This window comes from Anser brachyrhynchus, assembly GCF_964034855.1.
Source record: "Anser brachyrhynchus genome assembly, chromosome: 11".
NCBI classification, from domain to species: domain Eukaryota; kingdom Metazoa; phylum Chordata; class Aves; order Anseriformes; family Anatidae; genus Anser; species Anser brachyrhynchus.
The window spans coordinates 18,597,566-18,625,212 of record NC_137706.1 but is presented as its reverse complement, the minus strand read 5'-3'; the positions used below and the strand labels follow the sequence as shown (position 1 = coordinate 18,625,212).

Here is a 27,647-nt window from a genome sequence, read left to right as displayed (position 1 = left end):
GAAAAACAGTGTCTGTTCTCAGTATGTTACAGTTAACTGGTGAACAACTGGCATAGTTTTCCAAGGTATAAGTAGAAATCATAGGAGATTTTTCCTTTATATGCACGTATAAAAGACACTTGATTGCTCCTATTTTATTTTTTTTTGATTTATTTTAGTTTCTTCTACTGGGGAAAAAATAAAAGGAAGATAAATTGTGAGGTAAACTTTTTTTCTGCTAACATAGAAAACTGTATTGGCTGTGTACTTCAGCAAACTGACGTTGTGATTTGCAGCAAGACTAAAGCTGAGCAAAGTTCTGACCGCCCATCACTGACTGAACTCGTGGTGATTCGCTTTGACTTTTTCCAGAGGAAGACTGCCCACCCCGCCTGCAGAGCACAAACTGCTGAGGTAATGCAACAACCAGCCGCCTAACAGCGCCTTCAACACATGTTATTGAACAAACATCACTGCAATCAAAAACATCTACAGCTGACTTCAGGAATGTAATGGGATACAAAGGCAGCCGCAGCTTCCACATGGCTCCGCTTACACCGTCGCCTTATACAGTTTCCTCAAAGCAGGCTATAAACTAAAAAATTGCCAAATTTTAAGAAGTTCTTAGCAAGAGAGAAAAGTGAGCAAATGAGTGAATGGATGTATAAAAGGATTACAAACAAGATCCTTCCTTGAACACTGTGCCTTTGTGGTGTGCTTTGATCCAGCAGGGTCCATACCATGCAGCTGTTTGCTCAATCGCCCCCAGTGGGATGGGAAGAGAAGCAGAAAAAAGGTGAAACTCGTGGGTTGAGATAAAGACAGTTTAATAGGAATAAAAGGAAGGGAATAATCATTATTATTATGATAAAAGAATATACAAAACAAGTGATACACAAGGCAATTGCTCACCACCCGTTGACTGAGCCCAGCCCAGCCCCGAGGTGCAGCTGCCCCCCAAACCCAGGCCCCCACCGCTGTTGCTCAGCCCGATGCCACATGGCACGGGACATCCCTTGGGCCAGTTCGGGCCAGCTGTCCTGGCTGTGTCCCCTCCCAGGTCCTGTGCACCCCCAGGCTCCTCGCTGTCAGGGCTGAAAAGTCCTTGACTTTGTGTCAGCACTGCTCTGCGACAACTAGCATATCTGCATGTTATCAGCATTCTTCTCACCCTAAACCCAAAACACAGCACCATACCAACTACTAGCAGGGAAATTAACTCTATCCCAGCTGAAACCTGGACACCTTGGAAGATGCCTTCATTTGCAAGTTTGGCTTCAGTCAGAGGCTGTGTGAGGCAAAGCACCACATGCTCCCACTCTGTATTTAGGAAATTTCTTCCCACGGCTTAGCTCCTTCTTAGCTACCTGCTTCTTCCTGATCCTCTCTCTCAGCTTTTCCTCAGGCTCTCCATGAGCTGCAGGCCCCAAGCTTCTTGCCTCTCTCCTTTTTCCTCCTGCTATGACAGGTAGTCCCCACAACCGTTTCTCTCTTGAGCATACTAAGTTTCTTACCAAATACACACCTCCACTCTTGCAGAGCATTCCATGGGATCCAGGTATCCCTTTCAAAGGGGGACAAGACAGGAAAAATGAGAAAACCAGAAGAGAGACCACGCACCAAAGAATCTGTAAGCAGCTTTAAACCACTAAACAATTACCCAGAAAGCTTTCTTGATCATTTATTCAATGTCTGATTAAATAACAGCATGCAGTCATATTGTTGAAGTGCAACAATTATAAACCAGAGACGCGACAACATAATGCTAGAAACAGCCTGCATGCCTCAATGAGACATTCAGCAAGCCATGAAGACACCTACGTGTTTCTAACAAAGGTTAGCACTAAAATTCCTCTTCTGCGGCTGCATTTGTTTAAAGCTCAGTCTCTTCTAAAATATAAATATATCACCAGCTTAAACTTCTAAATAAGAAAAAAAATATGCTGTACATCAGAGATAAAAACCAAGGTCCAGTGAATAATTCCCTGTATCCTTTTGCGCAAATAGCCATTTTATACTTAAGTAAATTAAAACACCATTTTGGCAGGGAAGGGGGAATAGGAGGAGAGGTGCACTACAGCAGGTCTCACAGGGCAGGCCCTTTCCAAACACGCATGGAGACCATGTCCTTGTAATCTAAATGTTTCAGAACATAAATGAGACAGACAGGCGGCAATTAATAAAATAACATAAACTGAGTAATCTACTCACCTGCATCTCAGGAGTGATATATGGCAAAAGACTAAATCCAAGTAGAAGATGAACAGCGTTAACGAAGGCAGGGACAGGGTGCTATGCACCTACATAAAGGAAACCACCTGATGCCCATGAACTCTCTAATTTCAGCAGCCATTTTTAAAAGCAGACCTAAAACCACCTTATTGATCCAAGTACTGAATAGCACTTGGTTTTTCTTACCCAAGCCTGAGGCCACTGCCCTCCATTTAGATGCCTACATTTCTAAAAACAACTGCAAGCTAAGACTCACCGAATCGAGTAGTGGGCAAATACTGGAGACAGAGTTAATTACTTTTAAATACATACCCCAACACCTGAACACACTGCTGTAAGCTCAGTTTCCACTTAAATATATATATATATTATTCAGAATATTTTCTTCTGTTGATTAACACTCTAACTTTATTGGCAGGTAACATCTAGTACTCTCGTTCGTGTTATTGACATGAACCTAGCCACTTGGATTCACATATAAAGACACTACTTAAACTACTGATCATACTACACTGAATCTTCAGATAAGAACTGTTCTCTGAATAGAAACCTAATTCTAAAATTAACTTACTTTGAAATGTTTTTTCCTTACCAATGGCAACCAACCAGCACGCACAGCCAATTAATATGCTTTAGCTGATGAGCAGAAATTCACGATGCTACAATACCTCTACTATGTTATACCTGAAAGGCAGAGTATATGACAAAACAATTTGATTTCGCATTTCTCGCAGCCTGCAAAAAACACAAAACTTAAGTCATTTGATCCTAACTAACATCACTGCTTCACAGCAAAACTACAATTCAAGTGGTGCATAGCATGAAATAACATCAACAACTTCTGAAATCAAATGACTTATCCTTTAAAACACTTGGTGACTCCAAGAGAACAGACTGACCAGCTTGTTCCCATTATTGCACTAAAACCATTAAACACTGCATTAAAAATCTCAAAAACTTCCAAACTTTTCACCTCCCATGAAAATGATTTTAAACCTGCCAAAAGAAAGCAAACCTTAAATGCACCTTTTAACCACAGCCACAGAATTGCTTTTCCCTAGCGTAGCCATAATCCTACATACAAGACCTACCCAATCCCAACAGCCAAAATAAGAAGAGCCACTAAAAAGGCCTGAATGAGAAGATAAGAGCTGGCAGAAGTTTAAGTGAATGCCCAGACAGATTTGATTGAGGTCCCAACCAAGGATCAATTCAGTTATCCGTATGTAAATATACAAAGCCTTCTGATAAACTACATCACTGAGAACTTAACCAAGGGCAGGAGTAGTAAGAAAAGTAAGACACCACACAAGCTGGATCTAATGTATAGTGACTGGCATATTTGCAATTACATTAAGTAGCCAAAAGCTGGGGGTGAAGCCTAGACAGGCTCAGATTATCACAGAGTCTCCTCATTGAAAACCCCTTCCATTAAAACAAGGATATTCAATTAATGCGCACAAGCAGCATTAGATGCAAATGCAAGCTTTTTCAAACTGCAAGGGAGACACCTCTGTCTTCACCACTTCGTCAGCCAAGTACTGCTCGATATAATGCCTGCCCTGACCTGGTGGTAACAAGGATCACCCAGGGATCACAGACTACAAATACAGCTCAACATTGAGATCCACCATTAGGCATTAAAAATTAAGTAAGAACTATCACACAGCTTACTGTCCTGATTTTAGAAAAGGAAATCAAAATTATCCTATCAAAGAAACTGCCAGAAATGCCAGCAAGCAGCCCTGAGAACCACTTCTGAAGGAAGACTGCATGACGAGCTGTGGTCTCTTGCACTATTAGATAGTCAAAGTGGACATTTCAACATATAGTTATTGCATCAACGATTTAAATCTGCAAGGAAAATTACAGAAAAACAGTACCCATTTCACACACACTGCTGGATCCCTTCCATCCATCCTATCTGCTTGTTCATCTCTGACAAAAAACTAGCAAAGAGGCCCAGAGAGTTCATTTGGGTTGTAAAGCAAATATGTAGAAGTTGAACAAAGATGACTTTGCTTCTAGGTATTACTTGAACCTGCTACAGTAAACGTTAACCGCAGTATCTTATTTTGGTAAGAGACGTTGCATGCCACTACAAAACTCCCAACGCTGCCTGTAGTCCTGGGAGGTGGCTATGTGAAAGTCTGCCGTGGGCAAGGTCAGAGACTTAAGGCAATCTCTGAGCTTGGAGCAGCGAGTGGTTAAAATGATGTTAAATTCCTGCATGTGAAGCGATAAGACTTATTAAGGCACAGAAATGTTTTGTTGTTGTTCTAATAGTATCACTGGAGTGCATGAAGAGGAATTGGTGCTCTTCCATTCCATCCTGGTATGACAATAAAGCACCTCATCTCCACGAAAAACTACACAGTAATTCACCCAAGAAAAAAAATCCCACGTATTAAATGTATTCATGAAAGTGGATTCTATATACCAAAATCAGATGCTACATGTATTATTTTACAGCATCTTATTTTATTCATTCTAAGTAAATCTTCTGCCAACACATGATTATATGGAGTTGTGGGGATATAAAGGGAGAACCACAGCCAACTGCCATGCAGTTTAAATGCAAATTTCAAGAACCTGCTTAGAAACATCACACTTAAGTCCATTTTTCCTGTAAGAAATGTTAAATCCTAAAAGAAAAAAAAAACAACATACAGTAAGGTTGAGTTCTCCTGGCCTTTAGGACATGAAAACCTTTTACATGCTGACTTGAAGCCTTGCAGCAGCTGAAGCAATAAATATTGACAGCTAGCTGGCAAACAGCAGAGATACCAGTGCTCAGGCTCCAATTTCACTTGCATCAGCAAAGACAGATCCTAGAAGGGGCAGTATAACCAGGGCCTTATATGTGCATCGCTATCGCTGCTGCCTTTGTCTGTATTTAAAGCACATTTACCCCTCTAAGACTGGAGTACCTTCAAACATACCTGCTTTCATACATGACTCTGAATCCTTTAACTTAGCTCTTAAATCCCATTGCAACACAGACCGTGATACAGAACTGACTGGCTACAAAGCATACAGCAAAAACCTTGTGGTTATTCAGTTCCATCCTTCCCTGTTCTTACACAGCCCCACTCATTCTCTCCGATGCTTCTCAAGTTTTACATGAGGCCACACACCGCTTATCGAAAACTGAACAGTCAATTCATCACAAATACGAGGGAAAACCCAGTACTGAATTACAAGATACAAGATAAAATGGAAGAAAGAATTAATAAAATTGGGTTCAATTCAGAAATTGTGTTGGTGACTGAGTTCTACTTTTCTCTCAGCTCTCATCTCAGGTATCTTCTATTCCTGAGGCTGGACTACAGAAGTTTTAAGTAAATAAAGACAGTTTGCATAAAGGAAGGAAAGAAAAAAAAAAACACGAGACTACAAAACTCAGTCTCTCTGTCTTCACACCAGAGAAAGCTAACTTTCCAGCATCTTACACTGCAGCGCAGACAAACTGCAGACTAATAGCTTCTTTTCAGCTACGTATCATCCTGCAGCCAAGTTAAATAGATTTTAAACTGAGATTTAAAACAAAGAATTCTTAGTAAAAATACAAAATGTTGTGTTTTATCTGTCCTGCAACAAGAAAAAAAAAAAGTCTAACCCAGTTCTCAAAGCTTCTGCTTCTGACTTCACCTGAAGCAAACAGATTTTTAACCCTGCACAAACACATCTAAGATCATGCTGTATGTTTGTACGAATCCATCAGCACGCAGTGCCACTGTCCTCCCCACCGCACAGCTCTGATGGGTGCAGGGGCAGACTCAATGCTATAAGCATTTGCCTGATTTCCAAGGGAAGATAAGAAAGAAGACAAGCTCACCCTCCAACTTTGAGTAGACACCAATCTTAACAGGTAACTTGAACCAATACTCGTGAAGATTTCTCTTTCTGGCTTCCTGAAGATTTTCTTTGCTCTTTGTCTAACACTGAAGATATCTCATTTTGATAGCAGTACCTGATTAGCAAGCCTTTTTAGATGACAGGCACTTCCCATTGTACGCCTCACTTGCTCAACAAACGCAAATTCCACATTAGAAAAAGTACCCTATGAAATCTGAAGACTGCCATAAATGCACGGCTCATTAACCAATACGTACGCACGAGAGTGGTTTTATTGCTCTGGTGTGGAGCATCTAGAAAGCAGCAGTGCACGGAGGTTCGGTTCAAGCAGAGAACACTAAGATTTCTGCTTTCAGGCTTCCATGCTACCACGTCAGTCCAACTGCAGTATTTGCAAGCCGTCAATTTGGGCACGGACAGTAAGTATTTAGTTTACCTAGTGAATCCTCAGACTCAGACTCTCATTTGATTCTAATGGCTGCCCTCTGAAGTCAAAATATTCCTGACCAGGATGGGAACATTCCCTACAGGCTTCACATGTGGAGGTGAGACAGCTACCAAACCTCGCCGTTGGTTCTGTTTTGAAGCAAATCCCAGTCAGCTTCAGGGGAGATGCTCAGTCCATACAGTTTGAAGAAAGGCACTACGGAGAACAGGAAATCCCCAAAAGCAAAGGACAAACATGACGAAGGATGTCAGGAGAAAGAGTTAACACTAAGTTTATCTGTGGTATTTTATCCAATTTGATGTCACCAAGTGTAGAACAAAGAAATGGACATGTTGGCATGTTTGTTTTAATTTAGTAGATTCAAGCAGACATTAAAAAGAAACCAGTTCCCATTCACTGTCCAAGCTTCATTTTAAGGGAAGATACTTCAAGGAAGAACATGGTATTCTTTGGCTCTCTGAAAGCAAAATCAATTAAGCACGAGACTCAGTTCTTGTAACCGCAATTTATTTGCAAGAGCCACAAGAAAAAGCAAGCTAAAAAAATCACAAAACTGAAATTAATAAACATTTGTCAGTAGCACTGATAAACCCACTACAAACAAATGACAACCTTGGACAGAGATCTGCATTATCACTGCTGCTTCTGCAGCATCGCAGATCCAGACTGCTATGGAAATGCTTTAATGCTGTGAAAAACAAAACGTCAAATCTAAGGGGTCACTGTTGATTTCATATGCAGTTAATTCAGGAGCCTTGGGTGAGAGGAATTTTGATATTTTGAAGCACTTAAGAACACCAACCTTGGCTTCCAACAATTGTATTATGGAGGCCTAGGAAACAGCATGGATGCTAAGGTACACAGCTCTACACTTGAGAGCATAACACTGTTTTGCTACATTAAGGGATAATTTCAGTTTTCTGCTCTGTTTAAGGCTGTTTAATAGCACACATAGTAAAGCAGTATTAAAATACTCAAAAGAAAGTCTACCGGGCTTCCTTCTAATTTTTCTTAATGCGGTACCTACCAAACCTAGGGAACTTGATCTTCAAACTGAAGGAGCTTACTAGTCTGTAATGACAGTGAGTCTAGAGAAGTGCCATTAAAAAACCCCACACACTTCAACCACCTGCTAGCTGGAAGAAAGTGCCTACAGTCTTTTCAACAGGAAACGGTGGGAAAAAGAAGTTACCAGCTGGAAGATGTACAATTTAATTCACAGCGGGGGGACGTGGAGCCACTCATTTCTCATGCTTTTGGCCAAGTCTTGCTGGCGAGAGATTCGAGGCATTGTGTGTGACCACTGGACACGAAGAAGAAAGGAGCTCCCGAAGCACTCTAAACCCACTTGAAACTTGAAGCCTGCAGAATGCAATTAGGCAGCTCTGAGGTTAAGTAAATCCCTTAGCTATGGGTCATTAGAAATTGTCTCACATTCAGTATTAAAACTGCACTCTGGGGCTTGGAGCCAGCCTAGGACATTTTTATTCATCTGGGCCCATTCTCGAAGTGCAAGAAGAACCTTGCTGCTGCATGCTAAATGGTATCGCGCAACAAACTGGGCACAACATGCAAGCCAGCTCACTCTTTCCACACAGAATAAGACATCAAAAAACCTTAAACAGTAAACCAACATCAATATCACACTTTCAGCACCACACCAGCCAAAAAGTTGGCATTAAATTTTACAAGGATTCTCTACCAGAGAGATTATGTGGCATTGAAGAGATTATCTGCCTTGCTACACTGTCCTGATAGTGGATTTATATGTGCCACTCTTCCCAGCACCATGTCCTAAATGGCTACCTGTTAAATGTGCAAAGAATGTATATGACACATTAACTTTTAAGCACAGATACCACTAAGAAATTCTGACAGTATCACGGCATTGTGAGAATTCACAATTTGTAGCTTTTCTTATAGATTAAGCACCTAAGAATCACATTATTTTCATATTTCATTTAAAAATTAATCTTCAGTCATCGTGGCAGCAGAAAATGGTGAATCCTAAGAGCCTAAATCCAAACAAAATACTCCTAAAATGAAGGTGGTTTAAAAAATTCCAAGTATTTTTGAATTCTGACTCCTGTTTTCTGCAGATAAGAATACAAGGCTTCAGCATTCCAGATCCCTCGGCTGGTTACTTCTCAGTTGAAAACTGAGTCATAGTCTGATAACATTTTATTTAATTAACAGAACTCTGAAAATAATTAGGGAAATAACTGCTGAGAATTTCTGTTTCATTCACATGCATAAGTTACACAGTTACTAGACACATGCATGCTAAATATACCACATGCTATCATGGCAGCAGCTCGGTTCTGTACAGGCCCCTTGTATTAAATTTCTCCTGCAAGTGACATTAGAGTTTAGCTCTGCTACAGCAAATATACAAAGAGACCGCACATTCCAAACTATCATCCAAAGGGAAAAGCTATGCCAACCGAGCACTAAGTGTGCCAGTGCTACCATAACCCACTCACTGCTTGAGAACACACATGTAACCCTCACATTCATTATTTATATTAGGAGGTTTTAACATTCAAGACTCCAAAGACTAATTGCTTTGTCTTTCACTCTTTCACTAAACAAATTTAAGGAAAAAGTTACAAGATTCTAGTCCATAATGCATGACATAGAAGATGGATTGAATTCAGAACTGGACACGTTATTAACCAGATAAGACATTTAACTACATTCGAAATGTTTTAGTGGTTTATTAAATCAACTGGGTACACAAAAGCTACTAGAACACATAATAAGCTTCATGGCATGCTGTTCTAACAATTTCATAGCAGATGTTCTCTACAAAAGATATTGATATATAGACACACATTGTCACTACATATATTGACATATAAATATACACACATTGGCATATAACAAGTGCAAACAAATCTGAGTTGTCAAAACTGAGTGCACACTTCAAATATTTAATCAACCTCTGTCGCTACACTTTGCTATGTCATACCACAAGAACTGATACCATGGCGAATGCCAGCCCAATGGGCAAAGGAAGGCAACCTCTTCTAAAAGCTGCCCAGGAACTAACACAGGGGGCACCTCAGATATCATGGTTCATTGCTGCAGCCCACTGCCTCGGAGAAAGCCAAAATGAAACGGAAATAGATTTGATCACAGAGCTCAAAACAGATTAGAAAAGTATCTGTATTCTGCTGTATTCACATTAATCCTTTCCTTTACGGAAGCACAGAGGAAAGCCTAACTCCCTCAACTCATATACTCATCGCTAACAGTGTAATCACAATAAGCTTCAGCGCTGAAGCTGGAGGCAGGGGAGAACATCCAGACCTTTGCGTAAATATTTAGGCCACTAGCTCACGTACGGAAATCTCAGACTGTTGCTAACGAAACCACATCCATGGTGGCTAGTTTAAAGTTATCTCCTGTACCTACTTCAGGTGTAACTGTATGTTTGCTGCATGCTATGAGCACATCTGGAGCTGTTCCACTCGAGCAGTAACTCCACAAGATGGTTCAGACATCCCTGGTTCTCCCCGCTGTCAGGAGGACACCTGGAAGTATGCCCTGGGCAGGTCAAGCTAACATAAAGGGAGGCAAACCTACAGCTATGCCGTGATAAATAGCTGGATTTTGAGTAGATGATATTTTAATGATTGCTCATTATGCAATCTGAGTAGTTCCTTAAATTAGTCTGCAGAGACTAATGAAGCAGCAGTTTATCAAATAATACAGTGGCAGAGATACAGTACATCACGTTTTTACAGAAGAGAAATATTAGTACCTTTGCAATTTCACTCACTCAATGGTTATAAACCAAACTAGCTCAAGTTTACGGCATGGTCCCAACACACTGACTGGGTTTCCTTCTGACATTACAACTTCAGTAAAATTAATAAATATAAAAGTTCATGTTATCGCTTTCACGCTTTATAAAGTTTAGGATTACAACACCATACTGAGGTACATCTCACTTCACATTCTTCAAAAATAACACAATGCCTAAGGGACCATGCTGGAGGCACCACATCACCTCTGTAAAGCAGGAAGGATTTTTTTAATGAGCCAGGAGAAACACTTGTACTAACTACATGGAGAACCTGTATTTACTTCACGCCACACATAAGCATGATTAAGATTCTTTATGTGGTCAAGTAGCACCATGTTGACTAAGCACTGGTACAGGGCAGCGTTCCACCTGATAGCTTGAATACCCAATCTGGGCCACCTGGGCACTGTGCAGCTGGTGGTAAGAAGTCCCCACACCCTACCCACGGGAGCACAAAGTGTTGTTGCAAAGGAAAAAAAAAAAAACCCACTTTTTTCAAGAACTGTGGTTCACCTCCTTGTAACCGTCAAAAAGGCAAGCCTAGCCCATTAGGGTCCCATTGTCTGCTTCCTGCTAGACCTGGCACTTGACTTGTTACTACTCAGATATTTAAGCGATCACTTTAATTGCATCAGGCTTGAACCCATTTTGGCATTATGTGATATTTGAAAACTTATTTCCATCCTGATGATTTCAGAATTACATACCACTCTGACCGACTATTAGAAAGTCACAGCACTACAGAACAACGATGATGTAATGGCACTTTACAAGTATACAACACATTCAGAAGTTTGATACCTGGTATTTCACCAATACAGTAAGCACTGAAATACAAATGTTTCTACTGCAAGCAAATAATATTAAGGTTCTACAGATCATTTGAACCATGTTTTGACTAAGAACAATGCTCAGTATTACACAAAATATTTTAAAAATGCTGACCTTGGTGGAGACTTGGCATTAAATTATCTGCAACTATTTGATGTGTTACAGTTCACTCTTATTTCAGAAAACAAACAAAAAGCAACAACAGAAATCAAAATCTACCTAAACAAGATTAACAATAAAAACATGACATAGAAAATGTGAAACTATGCAGATTTTAAGATCACAGTGTTATATTTCCTGAAAGAATTGATATTTAATTGGTCAGTTTGGGAACACAGACTTTTCCAGACACAAAGTGGAAACAAGGAATAAAGCCCTGTTCATGTGATATATGCAGCTGACCGATCTGAAACTGTATTCTTGAGAGCATTACATGATAAATCAGAAGGAGAAGGGAAGATATTATGAAAATAAAAAAAAAGATAGTTACTGAGAGTAGATCAGATTTACTAGATAAGTCTAACAGAAAACTTTTATCTACCCACTGGGAAATGAAATGAATGAAAGCTACAGAAAAAGCAGAGAAGGGCAGAAAAGTTGGGACTCAAATACTTCTGGTCTGCTTGCATCTCTCTCTCTCAAAAAAAACAACCAAACAAACAAAAAAAACAACAAAGATTAGAAGGAATACACAGCTGAAGTCTGAAATATTCACTCTTCCAAATCCTCACACCAAGTCACACCCCACATAGCTTCAATTGGTTACGTGACTTCATTTTAGCCGTATCACACGGCACGCCACCTCTTCTCTTCAAAATACGGTTCCTTGTCCGCGTGACAGGGCAGAACAGGACTGGAGATTGTTAACCTGCACCTAGGCAGGGAGACAAGGCTTAAGGTATTTGCACCAGGGTCAGAAAGCAATCAACCATGTTCAATGGCAAGGCAAAGCACCAATCTTACATTTCCTCCACAATTAAACACTCAAGCAAAGCAAGGTTTGGCAATAAAAGTAACATTTGCTGCTAAAACAACTGCCTAGCAAAGTCCTCCAGACAACAATTGAAACTTGTAATTTAACCTACAGGTATCAGCTAAAGAACTGAGAACAAATGGTAAAACACAGCACTCACTGGAAAATTATTTTATTTTCCATATTTTTCCCTAAGGAGCCAATGGAAGTTCTGCTCTGCAGAATTAAGCCCCACAGTTAAAACTGAGACCTCTCAGAGCCAGGCACCCACTCGGTCAGGTCTAACAACAACACAGTAGAACTACCACCAGCAGCTAACCGCTATCAGCGCCACAAGATCTGGACGTGCTCTACAGAAGCCTCTGTCACAGAGTCCTAAGTGAACCAAAACCCCGAGCTCACCAGCTCTCATGATTTGTGAGGGCCGACTGAGCCAAAGCTTTCTTCTCTCAGCAGAAGCATCGATCCGGAGTACAGACAGATTCTCGAGCTACAAGTTTTACTGAAAGCCACAAACTTCATTTTAATCTAATTGTCTAAATAAAGCATATAAGGAAAAAAAGTGTTACTTTAAAAAAAAAAGACTGATGTAAATTTGCTATAACAATTAAAGAGTTTCAAGCCTACTCTAGAAGGCATTTTATGTCAACTTCGATGGACATTTTATAAAGCAGTTTCTGCTAAATCAAGAACCTTGAGAATCATACATTCCCAACACAAGAAAATGACCAAACCACATTTAATAAGGAAACAAAGTAAAAGTTGGTTGGTGCTGGCTGTCACTTGTTTTACTGGAATGTATCAGTTTCAGTAATTTTCTGCTAAAGATGTGAACAAGAGCTGAAACAGGAATTCACAGCTACAAACCACACGAGACCATGTGATAAGACATGCCCCCCTCCAAATGCAGGTGCATTGCCACCCACTTCTCACTCGCAAATAGTCATAATTGAACGTACTCAGTCTCTCAAACACTTAACAGATGACAAATTCAACTCTTAAGAAACGTTCTCCATTAAGAAACAGCTTTGTCCTCTTTAGGGACTACAATTAAGAGCACTTTGTGACACCGTGGATTTTTAAGCAGCAGGGATAAAAACAAAGCAAATACTTTCTCTCCGTGGGTATCCTAACATGTCATTGACTTGCACAGCAACACTAAACTAACTAGTTTAAAGGTAGCCTGCATACATTTATCTACACAAATTGCAGTCACACCTTTAATCACAATATAGCTTTACCTTTGATCTAGGAGGGGATCTGAGCAATTCTAGCTAAACAGACTAAAAGACTATTTTCCTGAATTTGGTTTCTAATCTTAAAGACAGATCTAATTAGTAATATTTTTCCCATCATACGTTCTCGAGCAGAGTAGCTCAGCAAGTCTTTCAAATGTGAGCATTATTAAGATAAGCCAAGGAAGCTGCTGTGCACGAAATGCAGATAAGGCCTGTGAGCCTGTAACATGTCTGAGCACACGGCACAGACCTACCGGACGCACCACTCCCCTGGTGCCTGCCCCTTGGCCACCAGCACACCGCCTGTGCTCCCTGCACTTGTGCTCCCACCCTGGAAATCCAGGAGAGCATCTCAACACACTGGGGCATTCCGGAAATTAAGAGTGGCAGTGAAAGTACGGATCTGGAGCTACATGCGTTAGATTGAAGAGCTGAGTTCATTATTTACTGCAGCTCTCTCACAGACATGTACAGTTGTGCAATGCAGGATTGTAGAGACGTTCTCTAACCAATGCTAATCCAATCAGGTATCACTCAGATAAATTACTTGCTGTGCTCATATTGTCTCCCTAAAATAAGAGTTAGACAATTATAATATGGTAGTACAGCAGAGAATAAAGACAAAGACTGCCACTCAAGTAAGCTTTCTAATCCACAGAAGGGAAGAAAGTTCTGTACACACATACAGAGGGACCACTACAACCTGTTAGCTTTTTTTTTTTTTTTTTTTTTGCCAAACACAGCTTTACACTTTTTTTAAACACAGCTCTAGAAGTTTTTGCTAAGGCAACTTGTATCTTGACTATAATACAGCCAACATGCTGCATTATAAGGAAGACAACAGCAAGATCTGACTAATGTGTTTAGAAGAAAACACATTCACTACCATGGGAACCCTGTCAGAATTCTCCAATGTTTCAAGTAGTCTAAAGGATGCGTTTCTGTGCTAGACTTCCTCTTCTAACAATCTCTGTACTAATCCTTCCAAGACACACACATTAATACTGTAACAAGGAACAAGCACACAGGCAATGAGGACAGCTTACAGCATTTTCATTGTAGATGTAACAGGCACAAGGAAACACTGTAGAAAGAATACAGGACAAGGATCTCTACCACCTACATCATTGCGACCAAGGGTTTAGCCACAACAGTGAAACAAGTTCACTGCAATCTCACTGTAATTACAGTTAATGACTGTAGGAGAAACAATGAAATGTGAAAAAAGAAACCAAACATTTCAAAAGATGTACTAAATTCACAGACCAAGCTGACTTCACCTAATCTGGTCTAGAAGTGTAACCAGAACAATTTTGTTTCTACCTAACTGAACCATATTAACATGATGGCCATCCCAAGCTTTTGTGAAGTATAGCCATACCAGGAAGAAAAGCAAGTGAGTTCCACCTCCCAATCTTTAGATTTACTGTAACTATCTGTATACAGCAGACTGCCAGCAACGCCAGCAAAATAAAACTGAGCTAGTTTACAAATAAACTACCTTCAAGACTTCTCAAGTTGCTGCAATTTACAGGAAAACCTCAAACAATCTTGCAGCACGCACAAGACTTCAACGCACACAATAGTGTTTAAAACCATTTTTCTCACTTCCTGGGTGGAAAATACTGTATCAAATTTACCTGTCACATGGTCAGTAGTAGTAAACCAAATTCTCCTAATAATGTTTGAGTTTCACTTCCAGGTGGATTTTTTTTAGTTGCTTGTTATAGTCCAAGTTTGTCTTTCAACGAGAGCCCAGGTAGCAAGTACAAATTCAACTGCAACCTCAGAAAGCATTTCTACAAGTTTTGTTACAGGGCCTGAGATCAAAAATCAGGACCCAAACTTGTCAGTGCAGATTTATCAATCCAAAAGCAGAACAAACGCTCCATAAAAATCATTTTACATGCTGAAATAATGGAACATTTTCTACTTTCAGTCCAGAGCCGCCAGTGTTTGTTTCCCCAACATCAGCTAGTAAGGATCTAAGCATTTAACCAAATGACTACGTGTATCACACTAAGAGCTGAAATCAGATTTTAATCAACAAAAAGCTGGGCAACTTGGCACGTAATCTTGCTTTTTCTCAACTTCAGAAAAAGAGGTATTCTTCTATAGAGATCAAAATTAAACACATTCCAGAAATCATGAAATAAAGCACATGACAAACAGCATCTTCAATGTATTTCATATCAAGTTCCTTCCCCTACATAACAATAAGAAAAAAGTATTCTAATCCCTCGAATAATGTAGCAACTACAAAGACAATTGCGGCACAAGCTCTTCCAAAAGCATGCATTTTAAATGCTTACTTTATCTTTCAGAATCAATATAACTACAACAGCCGTGTTTCCTTGCCCGAATCTGTCTTTGTAAGGAGATTTTAATGGAAAAGGCAAGCTAAGAATTGTATAAGGCAATCCAACTTGGATACATAGTCCCAGGTAAGCTGATACATTAATGGTGGGATACTTCAAAATTTAAAGGTCTGAGACCAGAAATACTTATAACTCCAATACAAGAAAGCATTTGAGCTAAGATTAGAAAGGCTCACTCCCTCTCAAGTGTAAGAGTTGATAAAGCAAGCTACATATACAAAAAACAACCTAAGCAAAGGGATATCTGAGGAACTGGTCTTTCTATTAAATTCTACATCGCTTGTATCTTTGTTGAAACAATTTTTAAAATGATCCTTTCTAGTTACTTTACCTGTCATCACAAAGTCCTGAAGAAAACCATCTGTAAATACACAGGTGGGCTGAAACATTCACATTCAGGACCCCACTGCAGCTTTGAAAGACTCTCACCTACTCCTTCCTTCCTCCCCTGTGGCCCAAATGCTGATGTACCCTTGAGTGCCTGATGACTGCTGGGCTGGCTGTCTCTTTCCTGGTCCAACACTGCTAACAGATCAGACTGTTTTAGGATAAACTAATTATGCCAGTGCAGCACGTTATAAGCCATTATGATTAAAAGAGACGAGACCATGAAAAATTAAAAGCAGTAAAGTACAGATAGGTCAGAGGCAAAAACTGTGATCTCAGCTACTGAAGATAAGAAGCCTGGAGGACTCCTCATCAGATAGGAACATAGAATTGTAGCTGGGAGAGTGACTTTAGATATCCAAATACTTAATTTATTCTGCTTCTAGCAGATTTAACAGGCACAAAAGAATCTTCACATGAAGGGCTGTTGTTCGTTAGGCCTTCAGAAAATTAGTAATCCAAGCCTTAGAAGAACAGCATACCACGATCTCTGTGGCTTGCTCATAGGCATTATCTCACTCATGCAAGACAGCTACAGAAACAAATATAGATGCCTTAAATGAAACAGATCCGAAGAAGAATCCTTAGCTGATGAGTATGTTGTACCAGGTTTTCAAGAAGTTTATCTGATCATCTTCTCATTAACATTTCATCAGAAGAATGTATGATGGAAAAGCAGGTTGAAACGTCTTTTGAGAACTAGTCAGCCAGTACCTTCAGGAACACCATGGCAGGTTTTGATACTGAACAATTCAGCCTTAAAAATACCATGCTAAAAAAACAGTATCCCTGAAGTCCTCAATAAAACACAGATATGAGCCTTACATACAGGGGGTGAGGGGAGTGGGGATTTTAATGAAGTTATCAATGTCTCATAAGAACAAAACAAGATTTCCCTCCTCTTAGCTGCTCCTTTTCCTTGGCAGGGAGGAGGAGCGCAGAGGTGATTATGCACGTGGCACAGAAACAGAAATCTGACTGGTTTCTAGACAAACAGGTCTTCTGCCTTCCTTTCATGCAAATAACCTCCTGCTCAGGACATAACCCCCATCCCCAGGACATGCGGAGAAACAAAGCAAACTGCTGTCCAAAACTGGTGTAAAACCGTCGTATACAATTATGGTCCAAAGTCTGACAAGGGAAATAGCAACAGAGGACAGGCAGTAGTGATCGCAAGCCATTGAGCTCAAACTCTAGATCACAAGAAGCAAATCCTATTTTGCACTCAAAATCCCCAAACCATTACAGTATTTTGCAGATGGCAACCTGACCAGACTCTCTGGTTAAGAGATCACATATACTTTACTAACATCCTCCCATATACTTTTAAGCAGGCATCATCAAACTGAAGATCTATTAAGATTTAACTTTGCTGAATGAATGAATCACAGCCCGCTATGACATTTAGATCAAATCAAGTACACTAAAAGCAAGGCAAAATAAGAAACCAAAGGCACGGTTTGAAGTGGTCCTACCTTTAAGAGTTTACTTCCATAAAATCAAATAAAAACTTCTAAGAAATAAGAGTTTACTTATCTAAGAATAAAGGATTATCAACAATGGCAGTAAAATCTTGAAGAAGGACCTATCACCAACAGTTTTTTCAGCTTGGTTGAATAAAATAAGATTTCCTTTGGCCCAGTCTATTCTTCCTCATTAATAGCTTCTGATTTATTTGGCCAGTTTCAACCTAGTGCAATGCTCCAGAGATTTGGACTTGGCGGTTGCACACACCCCAAGCACAGCACCTCATCTGCGGCAACATGAGAGGCAGCAGCTCCTGGTGGATCACTCGGGTAGGCAGCAGCCACCCCTACCCAGCCCAGCCACAGCTAGCGGCCATTTAAGATAACGAATTTAAGAGAAATGCACTGTACAGAAGGAAAGTTCTGGAAAATCAGGGAATAATGGAAGAGTTGAAAACTAAAGAAAATGAAAAGTTCTGCAAGTTTTGTTCCTTGCAAAACCACTACCTTACTATTTTGTTTAGACTGGATTTAAGTTTAGCGCTTTTCATATTGGGTAAGTAATAAGGTAACTTCAGTTTCTGCAGGCCATGTTTTAACATCATACATAAAATGGGCTGTAATATACAGAATAACAATTTTAATATAGACATTCTCTGCATCCTTCCCTCTTCCCCATACCATGCTGCATTTGCTCCTGAGCAACACAGCCATGATGCTGGAAGCCTTTCATCTCACGAAATCACACTCGTTACGCTTGCCTACAGCCGATATTGCCAAGACAGTCTACAGATCTTTTAATGACTTCTGTCTCCTCCTAGACAAAAAATCAGAAGGTAAAGACAAAAAAAAGGCAGCAAAACCCAAGAGCACCCATCACTAGCATCAAGCTGGCTGTAGACCAAGCTTGTTCTAAAGCACGTCCTTCAGCCCTGCACCAACACACGATGGCTAGGCTCATTCGGAAGCTCAGCCAGGACCCCAACTGCTGCACAAGCATGTTTGGATCACCAGAGGGTGCTGCAGGGGCTCCTAACATGACCACGCAGTACTTTGGGCTGGGATCATAAACACGGGGCAAGTCCTTTTCTCCCTTTTTAAAAACAGATATTTTTTTTTTACCTGGGCCTCTTCATACTCAAAATTTCAATCCCCTTTTGAATGACCATATCCAGTTACTTTCTGAAAGAATCTGGTCCAAGTTTTTATATAAGCATCTTGTGCTAGTGCACAACAGCGCTCACTGTAAATACTCACGCGCTTGACAACAGGTTTCATAGACTAATCTAGGCCAGCCTCCAAAGCTAACTATAAAAGCAAGCATGTCACCGTTAGGCTTAACTTGACAGTTAAAGGACTCTGTAGATTCCCCTTATGCTTTTGCTGAAGAGACAAACAGAAAAAAAGACTGCAACCCACTGATCTAGAAGGCTGGCACACAGGGCACACCCAAAAGTACCTGCACACAGATTTACTAGGAGCAGCTAGTGGGGAACTGCATGCTGTCAGGATTGATTTCACCTCACTGTGAATCCAAGTCCCCTACATAGATATAAGCATGTAAAAAAAAAAAAAAACAAAACAAAACAACTAGGAGTCACCAGGAGCATCTTTCAGCATGGAAAGACAATGATAGCATTTGACATGGTCAGCTCACATAGCTCTATTTCATTGCTTGAACAAATTATTTGTCTTTGAAAGGGCTTTCCCTATATTTTCATAAAGGAGCTAAATGACTCCAGCATTCACAAACATCCATCATTTATGTCTTTAAATCCAAAAATTTCTATCATTTCAACATCACATTTTATCAGTTCTTTGAAGCTACTGAATTAACAGCATGAAGTGATAGAGAAACATTGACCAATAGCTTCTTTTTCAAAGGAAAACAAAACATTATTTGACAAGAGTATGTTATGGTAACTCTTGCCATTGCCACCCTCCCCTCACGTTTCAGCTCATAGTAAACCCATGACAAAGTCTGAAGAACTTGAATTTTTCTGTGGCCTCCATTAAGAACAAGCGTGCTGTATTTCTAGTTAGTTATGTAACATGGGTTTGGTCAAACAGCAAAAATATGCTAAAAACGTCAGTTAATTCGGTTGATAGCTCCCCAGTACTTTTTGACAGCAATCCAGGTTAGCAGTCTCCGTATTTGTGACAAAGACAACAATAACCACCTACACAAAACCGAAAACTATTCTTTGATACCCAGCAATGTTACTGCACGCTCTACACACTCCTTGTGAATTTTCAGAGCATTTGTGTTACGAACTAGAGTTACCGCACAACACCCCACGTTCCACACCTCCAGTATGCAGCGAATACCTGCCTCCACCTACTGCCACATCTCTCCCCAGCCAGCCATGGTTTTGCCTCCTTCCCTCAGACTTCTTTTAATTTAGCACTTCTTTGTGGTAACCATTGATACCTTTACCGCTGGCACTTTTTTCCATAGCTGAGCCCAACATCAAAACAGACAACTCGATGTACGTTTCAGTAACAAAAAGGAAGACACCACCATTTGGCATGCTAAGAACAAAGGTAAGGAGAACAAGAGGACCAAAAAGGGAAAAGAAAAAAAAAAAAAAGGCCCTGGTGCTCTGACAGAAACAGAACAGAGAGGGTATCAAGGAGTCTCAAAGGAAATCCTTCTTCTGCAATCCAAAACTTTAACTCCCAAAAGCCGACTAGCCAAGCTAATAAGTGCATCATCCAACCCAGACTAACAAAGATAAATTTACAGCCTACAGGCACAAAAACATAGGAAAAAGCAACTTCCCTTTCTGCACACACCACGTGAAATACTCTATCTCCTGCCATACCTTTTACTTTCCCTTCTTTTACCCTGAAACAAAGTGGCTTCTGAGTGTAGATTTAAGACATCCTGTTTGCAATTAAAACCTCATATTACTACACATAAATTTTAACACCTTCAAGGAAAAAAATTCAATTGCTCAAAAATTTAGTTTATTACCCTCACTGTGTGACAGCACAACACGAGCACAGTGACGAGGGAACATCCAATTTTCTTAAATATTCTTGGCAGACTCAGTGCTTTGAAAGCTCACAATGGAAAAAGCACCATTTCTGAACTGCTACACAGACCAGCTTACTAGCACTCATTCTTGTCAGCTTACAGTTTTTAAAACAGGATGCATGCAGTCATATCAGGAAGAGGGCAGTTGCTGTGAAAGAATGATACCAAAAAAAAGACATCCTTAATGTTGATAACCTCAATGCTTCTGAGCTATGCTATAGAAGTTTTCCACACCACTAAGACCATCAACGAAATACAGTTCAAAATATCTGTAGAAAGATGCTCGCTTAAAAGTACTGTCACTTTTCTTTGATACATGAGGAAAGAAAAGCCCTCATTGCTATTATTCCTACTTCTTTCTCAGCCTCCTTAAGTATTACAAATTTTGCACGAGCAAAGCAAAAAAAGACTCACTTCACCCTGACACCTTTCGGTGGTCTCTAACAGACACTTCACCAAGGCAAGCCTGTTCTGCACTTTAACACCCCTCACTGTGTGCCCATGCACGCATCCCTCCCTCAAGGTTCAAAAGGCTGAACCTGGTTGTTTATTCTCTCCTTTTAAAACTGTAGTTCTTCCATACCCATCTTTTTACATGTGCAATGTGTTCCTACACATCGTAAGGGATACCAAAATTATCACCCCTGAATCCTTTCTCTCAACTCTCTATGCCAGGTTCGTCATTAAAGCAATGTTTAACGGCACGACCAAAGCACAGCTCAGTTATAGATGTGCTTACGTAATTATATAGCTAAAAGTTTAATAATTTATTGCCCTTGGCCTTCCAAACATCATAAATCATCACAGAAAATAACAAGATCAGGCCTATGCATATTGGTATAGCACTCAACATTGAGACTGACCACAGCTTGCAAGTATTAGTACATGCATCATGACAATGTATCCACTCCTATGTATCCTCACAGGTCTGCGGCTAGCTTTCAAACAATAAAAATAGCCTTAGTCCAATCCATGCAATCCCAAATTACAATACTGGAAGCAATCTGGTGTTCAAATGAGGCCGAGTTTCAAAAACTCTTGCAGGGATTTAAAGGAAATGGAAAAAAATCCTCCTCCCCTAGTCACTGTCATACAAGTATCAAAAGCAAAGATATACCCATTTCACCCCCATTTTTAGGGTATCTCCAACCACTACAGTGAAGGAAAACACATTTTTCTCACCATTATTTAGTTCTTTAAATCACCTTTATACAACTGTGCTCAGCTGCTAACTCCTAACACTACTTTTAACTTAATATGCTTACAATAGGCTGTAACAATATTTAATAGCTACTAGCGAAACCCCTGCTGGGCACAAAGCAATACAAAACGCACCCTCAAGCCTTTGGGTTGGTCCATAAGGACCTCAGCAGAATAGAAAACCTCTTCAGGGACACAGATGAACATAACTGGGACACCTACCCAATTAAGCACCATGAGCAATTCGAATACACATTCCATGAAATAATGTTAATGATTCCTTAAACAATAATTTCATGGAATAATGTCAATTCCATTAAAGAGAGTTCAATTAATCATGCTCTTGTTAAGAAGGATGTATTTTTTTCTCATCGTACGGGCACACCTGTACTGTTACAACACGGGGCGAACAAGACCCAAGTGTTTTCTCTAGAAAAGGTTCCATATTCCTCTGCATCAAAGTTCTGAGACCAGACCAGCCAGAAATCTCAGGAACTGAGCTCTCTTGCAGGACAGTAATTCCCCTTCAGTATCAAATGGAAGCGCAGACAACTCAGGGGGTTATTTTTCCAGATTTAACTTGAACAGGTTTTTCTTTAGGAACTTTCTCACAAAACCATTAAATATAAGTTTAAACAAGAGCGTTCATAATCAAAAAAATGGAGAACGTGAAAGAAAAAATAAAAACCTCCCTTTCACTTCCATAAGCGGTAACTTGAAAGAACAAGTGTTAAAACAAGAACACATGAGGTGAGGGGGGTGTAAGAGGTAGCAACCTAGATCAGCTTACTTTACAACAAAGCAGGCAGCACTACTGCAGACTACCAACTTCAACCTCCATAGCAGTATTTATTAGCTAGTTCCCCATCACAGGGCACAGAACTAACAGGGGGAGGTATAACTGTCATGTTACACAGCAGAAGCCCGTCTTTAACTCTTAGTAAGGCCATTTTGTTCATTCATTAGCTACTGTATCAACGATCTAAAATCTATTTTGATTAGCTGACCCCCCCCAAAAAATGCCTGATCTCTTTTTACTGGAAGATCAATAGGATCAACTTTGGGGAAAAAAAGCAAAAGAAAGAATGTCTTGCTGTAATCTTACAAGCTGAACAAGACACCAAAAGCACTTTATAAACTTTCAGGGAAAACATCATCTAGATTTAAATATTTCAGAACCTGAATAAACGCTCCGAAGGCGAGGTCATTTTGTCTGATAGGAGACAGAGTTAAACTACGCCCCCACTCAGTGCCACTTCAGTAACATATTGCCTGCTCAACTCAAATACCGGGTGCATCTGCCTTTCTACACTAGCAGCAAAGCATACAAGAAAAAATATGAAGGAGGAACGATGCATTTATTTTCTCTGGTTCCTTTATCAGAGCTGAAGAAATCAAATCTGAATGCAATACGCCAGAGCTCCCCCATATTACCATGGGCTGAGATTCTGACTTTTGTTCCACGTGATCAATTAAGAACACAATTATTAAATACATTAAATAATATCTTTTTCAAAAATAAAAGATGTGAAAAATAAAGCCACTTTGTGCATTGAGAAGTTACACAGCATTTACGTCAGCACATGCTGTTTAAATTAAAGCAAAGTAAGGGAGGTTTCGGCAAGAAGGAAAAGCAAGTCCTGGTGTTAAGGCCTTTAAAAATAAAAAATCAGGTTTTAGTAACGTGAACAAAGTGTGATGACTTACGCTTTTAGAAAACATGTTTTTTAAAAAAAACAAGCTGAAACACACAAGCATCTCAGATGCAAGGCATAATGAGCCACACATTACAAAACTGAAATATTTCTTATTCAGGCAAAAAACTGAGCTCACAAACTACTCCAGGTTTCCCCATTTCCCAGTGCTGTCCGACACTACTTCCACAACAGCCAGAACTAACCAGCTGCTGCGTTTGCTGTGCCTGCAGGACTGAGGGAGGCAAGGAGGTATGGCATTGTTTACAGCCTTGCAGGCTGCTTCTAGTTCTCTGAAGCAGCACTTAGGCCCTGAATACTCAGAATGACATCAACAGGTTATCTGAGAAACTTGGCTAACTTTCTAAAATAAACCCTGCAAAAGCTTCGCTGCCCACAGTAACCAATTTAAGGTAAACCGCATTCACTTCGACTCAAATAAGGTTTCTAACTAAGACAGGTCTTCTGCCATACTAAGCCGTTTTATTCTCCAGAATTATTTCAAGTTTCAATCCAGCCAAGTCCTTCCTATATCATTAGTCCAACGTGACTCAAATCCACAGATCAGTTCACTTAGCTTCTTTCAGTCAGTGTTCATTTATTTCTTCTTCCCCTCTTCCACAGCGGAAAAAAATAACGTTGTGTGAAATTACAGTAGCCTAAATCCAGATACCTAACCATATTTACCCAAAGCGTTCTATGGACCCTCTCATTTATAGACGTGAAATATAATTACAATTTCTTAAATACACGCTTAAACAATGGAGCAAAACAAACAAACGTACAAACTAAAGACTAACATATTTCTTCCACAGTTTACAATCTAGGAATGCCTCCTCCCAAATAACACAGAAGAAATACTAGGACATTGTAAGTGGTTTAAGATGGGCTGCGCTGGCAGAAAGAGAGCCTACCATCTGCGCTAAAATTGCTCCAAAGTAGATCCCATCCCTCTCGCTGAAGGATCCTTCCCTTTTACTGATGACACTCTTCTACTACTACTGGTGGACTATGTCAACTGCACATTTAGAACAGAAGTACAGAGGGGGAAAAAAACTAACAAGGGCACTAGGGTATTTTCCTTCCCAAATTCCAGACCGACTGCCCTCAAACACAAGACCCTCTAACTGGGTACCGCTATTTGGACACCTTCATATCAAGATTTTTTTTTCCCCTTCTCTCATTTTTGCACTGCTAGTTCAACAAGCACAGAATTTTAAAAATACCACTTGGCAGTTACGCCCTTTAGAAACCCAAAGTGTTAAAATTACATCCATCATTGCAACTTGTCTAAATTATGTAATTTTAAGAAACCCTACGATTTTGCACACCTTCTAGCACCTAAATGAAAAAATAGTTTAAAAACTCATCTCATGGTTCTCCCCCAAATGGAAACAGCTCTTTAGAGAGGAAAAGAAACAAAGATTGCTTTCTTACATGCAAGAGGTACAGGTAAACATTTTAAATAAAATAGACAGGATAGAATATTTAGCTGCTGCAGCTTTTGTGCAGGTTGTTTAAGCGCTAGCTATTGATAAACCAACAGAAATGGCATTAAAAATATAGATTTCTAGATCCTAATATCAAAAGACTTGCATAATTAACAATTTTGTGTCGACAGTTAACACAATGAAGTTTGAAAGCTTACAGCCTTCCTTATGCTACATCAAAATTTACCAGATTCTGAAAAACGTTTTAAAGAAACAGCGTATATTACCAATTCCATACCAAATATTTTTGTCTTACTATTATTTACAAATTTTTCCTTTTTGTTGCCTCTTTGGCTTCCCACAAGCCCCTTCCTCCCTCCCGCTCCTGATATATTCGGTCTCAGCGACACGATGGTTTTTACGCTGAGCGTAGAGAAAAAAAAAAAAAAAAGAAAAAAAAAAAAACCTCTTCTGAGATTGTCATATTTCCTCCAGAAAACTCCTGCTTTTCAACTCCCAAATTCATTACCTGTCAAACGGTTCGCTATAATAATTCGCGAACAATTCCCTTCCCTTCGCCACCCAGCATCTCGAAGGCAGCCAAAGCCGCGTCGGAACTCCACAAACTCCGGGCACCTTCCCGGGCAGGAGCGGAGCAGCCTCGCCCTCCTGCCTTGTGCCGGGGGTGGCTTCGCAGACCCCGCGGGCAGCGCCCAGCCGTGCCCCCCTCCCTGCCTCCCTCCTTCCTTCCTCCGGACACGACCCCCCCCAGCCGAGCGCCAGCAGCCGCGCACCTCACGCGGTGCCCACCCGGCGGGTCCCTGCCTCCCCCTCCCGCCCCCCCCCCCCCCGTCGCTCTCCGCCTCACCCCGCGGACCCCCCCGGGTGGCCTCGCAGCCGGACAAAAGGCGCTGCCCCTCGCCGAGGAACCTCGGCCGCCCCTCGTCAGGGCCTCGCCCCCACCCCGCCGCCCTGCCTTGCCCTGCCCGGGGGGTGCGGGCAGGCCCCGGGGGGATCGCGGCGCCCCGCGGCCCGGCCCCCCCCCCCCCCCCCCGTGACAGGACCGGGGGCCGGTGACAGGAGCGGCGGCCGAGGCCAGGCCCCGGGGGCCGCCCCCCTGTCCCCCCGCTTCTCCCTGCCGCCGCCCCGCCGCTCCCCGTCCCCCCTGAGCCCCGCTCACCCGCCCGCGGCCCCTCGCCGCCCGCCGCCGCCCCGCCGCCCGCGGAGCCTCCTGAGGAGCCGCTGCCGCCGGCGCACGGATCCGCGCTGGGCGCTATTTTTGGGAAAGGAGGCCCGGGCGGGCCGGAACTACTTTTCCCCCGCCGCTCTCCCCTCAGAGCCGCAGCGCGCACCGCTCCCCGAGGTATCCTGCCGCGGGCCCCGCCCGCCGGACCCGACGGAGGGCGCTCAGCAGGGGGCGGCGCGGCGGGGGAGGCCGGGGGGAGGCTGCAGGGAGCCCGCGGCCCGCGGCGGGGCCGGCGGCGGCCCGGTGGAAGGGGCCGGCATGGGCGGATTACTTTGTGTCGCCGCGGGGAGCGGCCGGCCCCGCGTCCTTGGCCGCCACCCCCGTGGCGCGGGGCCGCCCGCCGATAGGGCAGCGCGGCGGAGCGGAGGGGGGGGGCGGCGCCAATGAGGGAGCAGCCGGGGGGCGGGGCTAAGCGAAACGTGGAGGGCTGGAGTGACGGGAGGGCGGCCAATGGGAGGGGAGGAGAGGGAACGGGCGGCCAATCAGCAGCGGAACGCGGTGCGGGAGGCGGCGGCCGTGCCCCCTCCTCCCCAGCCTTGGCGTACGAGCCCCCCCCCGGCTCCGGCCGCCAATGACGCACGGAGAAAAGCCCCGCCCTCGAAGAGGCGGCGCATGCGCAGAGGCGCGGCCCCGGTGCGCGCCCAGGCCCGGCGGCGCCGTGCCCAGGGGTTGCCGGGCAACGGCTGCGGCTCCGCGCCTCGCCCCGCCCCGGCCGCGGCCATGTCAGGGCCCCGCCGCCCCAGGGGCTGCGGCCCTCAGCTCGGGCACGGGCACCCCTGGGTCCTTCCTTCATCACCCCCTCCGGGGGCTGCTGCTCTGAAGTGGGCTTCAAGGAAAAGAGAACTGGGAAACAGAAGGCGTGAAAATTTTTCTCCATCACAGAAAGCTGGAGAATAACCCCAAAATAAAAGTTTCATAACAAAACGAGTTAACTTGCCCAAAATCTGTGCTCTAGGGCTTCTCCCTCACACACAAGGTAGCTGCTGAGCTGTTTCCATGTAGTCATCATAGCCGGGGAACACAAAGCTCTGCTCTGGGACACCTCTGGAAAAGAGGAACCAGCTGCTGAGTGTTGGAGCTGGAAGGGCAGCTCCTGGGTCAGGTACAAAAACTAGCTCCAAAACGTTTAGAAAACAAGAGTCAAGAAACACCAAGCGTGCTAACCACACCACTGGGTGGAAAAATGTAGATCCTCCAAGATCATTCCCCAAAAATGAACATAAATGGCTGCTGTCTGTTTGCAATTATTTAGCTCAACTAGAAGGAGTAAGGCACAGTTTTCAGAAAATTTAAAGATCAGTATTTATAATTTACAGTTTACTTGGAATTTAAAAATCTGTAAAGAAGCTGAACAACTTCTGAAGCATCCTTTCCTTCAAAGCAGCACGTTGTTTCTTACCGTCCATCTAGGAAAATGCAAGAGGTGAGAGAGAAAT

At 42.1% G+C, this 27,647-nt stretch overlaps 1 protein-coding gene across 6 annotated transcripts in view; it reads right to left on the bottom strand.

Annotated features, from left to right (window-relative positions):
• The window catches only part of MEF2A (myocyte enhancer factor 2A), an 87,994-nt gene extending 61,444 nt beyond the window's left edge, over window positions 1-26,550 (bottom strand). Inside the window, exon 1 of one of the 6 annotated variants that reach the window (XM_080607252.1) lies at window positions 26,146-26,550. The gene's annotated coding sequence lies outside the window, so the exon portion shown is untranslated. Of the gene's footprint in view, window positions 1-7,709; window positions 25,426-25,494; window positions 25,678-26,145 lie in introns of those variants that run through there. The other 5 variants (XM_080607253.1, XM_080607254.1, XM_080607255.1 and 2 more) reach the window with 5 other exon arrangements.
• Window positions 26,551-27,647: the final 1,097 nt, after the last annotated feature.